The sequence below is a fragment of the Alosa sapidissima genome, chromosome 5 (assembly GCF_018492685.1).
Source record: "Alosa sapidissima isolate fAloSap1 chromosome 5, fAloSap1.pri, whole genome shotgun sequence".
Taxonomy (NCBI): domain Eukaryota; kingdom Metazoa; phylum Chordata; class Actinopteri; order Clupeiformes; family Clupeidae; genus Alosa; species Alosa sapidissima.
Window position 1 is genome coordinate 1,652,501 of NC_055961.1, and position 7,500 is coordinate 1,660,000.

Sequence of the window (7,500 nt, forward strand, 5' to 3'; positions counted from 1 at the left end):
CTCTCGATTGACCTCGGCCATTCTTCTCCAGTGCGATGGAGAAAAGTTATCATGGCTTCCCCTGAATCACCCTCCTCCTCCTCTCATTGTCCTCTGACTGATTTCAACACTGACGTCTCCATTAAAAGAGACTGATTGCGGCAGAGGGGATGTTTGCTTTGGCTATCAGAAGCCTATTCTCCGTCCATGTGGATCTGGATGTCCTCCGGGGGTGTCTGCCTATGAAGACGCCGATCTGCCGAGTGCTGTGTTGGTGCCGTCTCACGCGGCTGTGGATGTGCTGAGCGAGCAACCTCTCCCGACTCAGACGGAGGATCTGGGAGAGAGTTCACAGAGAGAGGTTTGGGGACGGCGGAGAGCGAGGCTCAGAAAGGAAATGGTCTGTCTACACGTCTCCATGGATACAGCCTCCCTCCTGGCGCTGCGACGTCCTTTGATGTGTCTGTCACGGCCCGTGGGCTCCATGTGGAGAGCCTTCTGCCTCTCAGTCAGAGTTGGCCCTGGTCCAACTTTCCCATCTCCTTTCATTCATCTGTTCATCCACTCATCTGTTCACCCACTCATCTGTTCACTTATTCATCTGTTCACTTATTCATCTGTTCCCTCGTGAGTAATTCAGAGTCAGGGGTTGTCTGCTGGGACACTCTGTCCCACTTCTGTCTCCCTTCTACCTCCACTCTCTCCTTTCCACCTCCTCCCTCTCTCTGTCCTCCTCTCTCCCCCTCTCCCCCCATCCTCTCCTCTCTCTCCGCTTCTTCATGACTCATCTCTTCTTTCCGACTGCGCCGCCGCTGAGACCCACAGAAACCGATTGCCCTCATTTGTCTTCCTGCTCTTTGAAACCACCAGCCTGGGCCACAGATGGCTACTGCACATGCTCACTACAGCACTATACTGCACATGCTCACTACAGCACTATACTGCACATGCTCACTACAGCACAACTCCCAGCACTATACTGCACATGCTCACTACAGCACTATACTGCACATGCTCACTACAGCACTATACTGCACATGCTCACTACAGCACTATACTGCACATGCACACTACAGCACTATACTGCACATGCTCACTACAGCACACTACAGCACTATACTGCACATGCTCACTACAGCACTATACTGCACATGCTCACTACAGCACACTACAGCACTATACTGCACATGCTCACTACAGCACTATACTGCACATGCTCACTACAGCACTATACTGCACATGCTCACTACAGCACTATACTGCACATGCTCACTACAGCACTATACTGCACATGCTCACTACAGCACTATACTGCACATGCTCACTACAGCACTATACTGCACATGCACACTACAGCACTATACTGCACATGCTCACTACAGCACTATACTGCACATGCTCACTACAGCACAACTCCCAGCACTATACTGCACATGCTCACTACAGCACTATACTGCACATGCTCACTACAGCACTATACTGCACATGCTCACTACAGCACACTACAGCACTATACTGCACATGCTCACTACAGCACACTACAGCACTATACTGCACATGCACACTACAGCACTATACTGCACATGCTCACTACAGCACTATACTGCACATGCTCACTACAGCACTATACTGCACATGCTCACTACAGCACAACTCCCAGCACTATACTGCACATGCTCACTACAGCACTATACTGCACATGCACACTACAGCACTATACTGCACATGCTCACTACAGCACTATACTGCACATGCACACTACAGCACTATACTGCACATGCTCACTACAGCACTATACTGCACATGCTCACTACAGCACTATACTGCACATGCACACTACAGCACTATACTGCACATGCACACTACAGCACTATACTGCACATGCTCACTACAGCACTATACTGCACATGCTCACTACAGCACAACTCCCAGCACTATACTGCACATGCTCACTACAGCACTATACTGCACATGCTCACTACAGCACTATACTGCACATGCACACTACAGCACTATACTGCACATGCTCACTACAGCACAACTCCCAGCACTATACTGCACATGCTCACTACAGCACTATACTGCACATGCTCACTACAGCACAACTCCCAGCACTATACTGCACATGCTCACTACAGCACTATACTGCACATGCTCACTACAGCACTATACTGCACATGCACACTACAGCACTATACTGCACATGCTCACTACAGCACATGACCACTCCCATTACTTGTGTGTCTCTTTTGTAGAGCATGTAATTGTGTATTTTTGTGTCTGTCACTATGTTGGTAGTGTCTGATGTTGAACCCTACACCAAACTACACCAAAGAGAATCCCTAGTACACCTGAGTTTGGACAGTAAATTCATTTGTTTGTTTGTTTGTTTTATCGTTCATGTAGCGTGGCTCTACAGTAGTCCTAGCTGAGCAGGCCCAGATTGAGCTGTCTGGAGGAGTGTGTGTGTTAGTGGAGCTGGAGAGCCAGAGGGGAGTGCAGCACAGCGAGCAGCTGTTTCATGTCTAAAAGGGGCTCCAGGAGTTGACTGGGGCGGCCTGTCATCTTTCCCCCCACACCTCCATCAAGCTGAGGAGAGGTGCGGTGGTAACTGGGCGCCCCCCGCAGACAGACTGGCCTTTTAATTAGGCAGACCAGACCAGACCAGACCAGGAGCAGAGCAGACCAGACCAGACCAGGAGCAGACCAGGAGCAGACCAGACCAGACCAGACCAGACTAGACCAGACCAGACCAGGAGCAGAGCAGACCAGACCAGACCAGACCAGACCAGACCAGGAGCAGACCAGCACAGACCAGACCCGACCAGGAGCAGACCAGACCAGACCAGACCAGACCAGACCAGGAGCAGAGCAGAGCAGAGCAGAGCAGACCAGACCAGACCAGACCAGACTAGACCAGACCAGACCAGGAGCAGACCAGACCAGACCAGGAGCAGACCAGACCAGACCAGACCAGTCCAGGAGCAGACCAGACCAGACCAGACCAGACCAGACCAGGAGCAGACCAGACCAGACCAGACCAGACCAGACCAGGAGCAAACCAGACCAGACCAGACGAGACCAGGAGCAGACCAGACCAGACCAGACCAGGAGCAGAGTGGTGATATCATGTGTGTCTCTCTCTCTGTCTGTTAGAGACCAAATTCAAATTTGCTTTATTAGCATGACTGTATGGGAACAGTGTTGCCAAAGCTATTGTTACAACATAACATACAGAACATAAGACCATAAGACCACCTCTCTCTCTCTCTCTCTCTCTCTCTCTCTCTCTCTTTGTTAGAGACCACTGCTCTCTCTCTCTTTCTCTCTCTGCTGTTTTTTTTCTGTCTCTTGTTTCTCTTTAATTTTCTCTCTCTTTCTTTCTCTCTCTCTCTGTTTCAACCAACTGCTGTGTGACAAATATGTTAATCATATCAACGCATTCCTGAAGCCTGACGCAGAGGTCCTTCCACACTCGGCTCATCCTCCCCTGGGCTTCGTAAATAACACGCCAAATATGCAGTTCAACCCAAAATGGCACCGTCACCTGGAAATGATGTCACACTAGCCCAGACGCAGAGCTGACTCATATGAGTCAGTCGCAGGCAGAAACCAAATAGGAATCCCTCAACCTACAGCCAACTGAAACCAGGTACCCCTCAACCTACCGCAGAAACCAGGTGCCCCTCAACCTACAGCCAACTGAAACCAGGTACCCCTCAACCTACAGCCAACTGAAACCAGGTACCCCTCAACCTACCGCAGAAACCAGGTGCCCCTCAACCTACAGCCAACTGAAACCAGGTACCCCTCAACCTACCGCAGAAACCAGGTACCCCCAACCTACCACCAACAGAAGCCAGGTACCCCTCAACCTACCATTAACAGAAGCCAGGTACCCCTCAACTAACAGTGGACAGACAGCCTCTCTACCACCTCAACCTACACAAAAAGAATAAGTGGATGATTGAATGAATAAAAAAATGAATTCAACTCCTAAAGCCCTTAAACATATTCAGTAAGGGAGTTCATCTCACCATCACCCACGATGCATTTAGCTGTAGTTCCGTGATGTGACAGGGTGGAGGGTGAAGTCAGATCTGAAGGACCTGCGACCAACAGAAGAGAATAATGCGGAGCAGAAGTATCCAGTGTCAGCGTTGGAACAGACCTGTGGGTCAGCTGTGGGCAGGAGGCGTTTGAAAGGCGATGCCTCTGAAGCGGCTAATGCATTCAGAAGCACTGCGGGCACATTCCTGTGCGCAGCAGTTGCCTGAGGCCCGAGCGCTACAAAACCATTGTAATTTTGGGAGCAGAGCAGATGTGTGTGCTCATATATTTATCCAAAGACAGAAATGCAAAATTACAGCCCTCTCTGGCTTGGCAGCTTTAATCTTCAGTTGTATGTAGCATACTGCACATAACAATACTGAGTTTGCCCACTTCATGTCTTTGTCACCAAACGGTACAGTTCATTAAATAGACGTCCTAAAAATAGACGTCTGGCATTCTGGACAGATTTTGAGACAAACTGGTTTCTGTTTCTTCAGTATTGCCACACATTTCCTTCCATGGAAACCAGATAAAGAGACATACAGACACAAAATAGATATAGCAGAAAGGGGAAAACACTGTTCTTACATTCATGAACTTTGTTTAGTTCTGTCAAGGTGATTTAAAGATAAGATTTGAAGAAGTTGACATAATCATGTTAAAGTATGTGCCCCAGTGGACTCTTTCTTCCTTTCTTCCTCTGTCTCTCTCACCCTCTCTATTTCTCTTCCTCTCTCTCCACCCCCTCTCTCCCTCTCTGTCCCTCTGTCTCTCTCTCCCTCTCTCTGCCCCCTTCCTCTTTCTCTTCCTCTCTCTCTCTCCCTCTATCCCTCTCTCTCGTTCCCTCTCTCAGACCTCTTTCTCCCATATCTCCATCACATAATCTGTCACCAACACTCTACCACTCGACAGACCAAAGCTCAGAGATGTTACTGACACTTCAGAACTCTACAGACCAAAAGCTCAGAGATGTTACTGACACTCTACCTCTCTACAGACCAAAGCTCAGAGATGTTACTGACACTCTACCACTCTACAGACCAAAAGCTCAGAGATGTTACTGACACTCTACCTCTCTAGAGACCAAAGCTCAGAGATGTTACTGACACTCTACCTCTCTACAGACCAAAGCTCTACTGTTTGTGTAAACAACAGGCTCACCAACATTCATCAGCAGCAATGTGCTGACTGCTCCATAATAAGATAATCTGACCAGCATGCCTCTCCAGCTGAACCGTGCAACCTCTCGACGTGAGTCAATACGCGCTTATCTCTCAACGCTGCAGCCACCTTTACCCCCAAACAGCGGTCAGAGACGGGTTATTCATCGCTTCACTGTACAAGATGAAACAAGCGAGGAGCAGTTAGGCTTGTTTTGCATCAGGAATGGCCTCATCCTGAGCGCTGACATCATCCTGTTATCAGGGAAGGGAAGATATGATAATGGCTTCAACTTGAAAACAAGTTATGACCTCATCTTCAGAGTGCCGCTTGCGGTGTGGAAGGATTTTCATAAATTGCTCATCAAACGTGGGAGTATTTCATGGGAAGAGGGAAAAGGGTTTTTCAAGAGGAGCTCAGTACCAGCTAGACACTCTGCCTTGTGTTGGGGCTTGTAGAGGAAGTGGAAGGACTCCCAGAGCTCTGTCCAGTTTCTCACTCTGCCTTGGCCTGCTGTGCTCGCCAGTGGATTTATGGCTCCGGAGTGGATCTACCACTTAATGTCCACAGCTGATATATGGGCAGTCTCAGTGCCGGAAGCAGCCGGGCCCAGCTGAGCTCGGGCAGCACAGCAGAGCACTCTTTGAAAACGCTGACCAAACATGGCCAGGCTCCTGGGGCAGTGGAGAGAGCCTGAGGAGGGACGCGACTTTGTGAGGTCGTGGGGGTCGTGAGGTCTTGGGGGTCGTGAGGTCGTGGGGGTGTGAGGTCTTGGGGGTCGTGAGGTCGTGAGGTTGTGGGAGTCGTGAGGTCGTGGCGGTCGTGAGGTTGTGGGGGTGTTAGGTCGTGGGGGTCGTGAGGGTCGTGAGGTCGTGGGGTTGTGAGGTCGTGGGGGTTGTGAGGTCGTGGAGGTCGTGGGGTCGTGAGGTTGTGGGGGTCGTGAGGTTGTGGGGTTGTGAGGTCGTGGGGTTGTGAGGTCGTGGAGGTTGTGAGGTCGTGGGGTCGTGAGGTTGTGGGGGTCGTGAGGTTGTGGGGGTCGTGAGGTCGTGGGGGTTGTGGAGGTCGTGGGGTTGTGAGGTTGTGGGGGTCGTGAGGTTGTGGGGGTCGTGAGGTTCGTGAGGTTGTGGGGGTTGTGAGGTTGTGGGGGTCGTGAGGTTCGTGAGGTTGTGGGGGTTGTGCGGTTGTGGGCTTCCCTGTGATCACTGTGCCCCTCTCGATTCCGATTGTCTTGAGGACCAGTATGTGTTTAAGCTTTTCATTTCCACACAGTGGAACACTTCCCTGGAGGAAAACAAACAAACAAACAAAAACTCTGGAACTCTCAGCTCGGAACCCTGGAACTCTCAGCTCGGATCGCTGTGGTGTTTCATATTCCATATTGTCATCATCATCCAGATTCTGGCAATGAAGCTTTTATATTTTTTTCGCCGGGGAGCTCAAATCTCTCTATTGGAAACCTTCAGACAGTCAAACATTCCATTTGGGCCCCATTCCAGAATGCTGAGGTCCAAATGGAACAGTCTGTTGTTTGGACAGATTACTTCCCTTTGGATCCTGAATTCCAGTGGCTCCCAACTTGCCACTATTATTCCACTAAATGAATGTGTCATCTCGCGAGTTGCTAAACAAAGACTAATATAGCAGCATGAAGAGTGAAAACAGCATGTATCCTGACTAATCATGTCTGGCTAGACAAACTTTGCATCTCGTCTCATCAGTACATGACGAGAAGGAGCCTTGTGGGAAAATGTTGTTTTGAGAGCATACAGATGACAGAAACAGTACAAACTATCCAATTCTTTGATCACGAGAGATTTATAGATCAATAAAAGACACATTAAAAACCTGACTAGAGCCAGTACCACACTTCTTTCATTCGAACACTTTGAAATCCTTTCCTCCCTCTCGCTCTTTACCTACAGCACCATCTGAATTGTTCTCTCTGTGTTGCACATCTTTCAGTCTCCTCAGCTTTATCTGCCGAAGACATGCAGGCCATCACTTCATCCACTTTATTCTCCTTTCTCTCTCTTTATCCACCACTCTCTCTCTCTATCCACCACTCTCTCTCTCTCTCTCTCTCTTTATTCTCCATCACTCTCTCTCTCTCTCTTTTCTCACTATCACACCCTCTTGTTTCTGTGGTCTGCTGATTGCCTTGTTCCTCAGTTGGAAACCACACCGTGTAAAAAGCATCTGTACAATGTCAATGTATACATCATTTCCTCTCATACACTGCATGTGTGTGTGTGCGTGGGTGTGGGTGTGTGTGCGCGTGCGTGTAGTGTGGATAGTCTAAAGAGATCA

General features: G+C 49.5%; 1 protein-coding gene across 1 annotated transcript in view; it reads right to left on the reverse strand.

Moving 5' to 3' along the window:
• pdlim4 (PDZ and LIM domain 4) overlaps nt 1–7,500 on the reverse strand; it is a 64,547-nt gene that overhangs the window by 41,856 nt on the left and 15,191 nt on the right. The gene's annotated exons all lie outside the window — the stretch shown is intronic.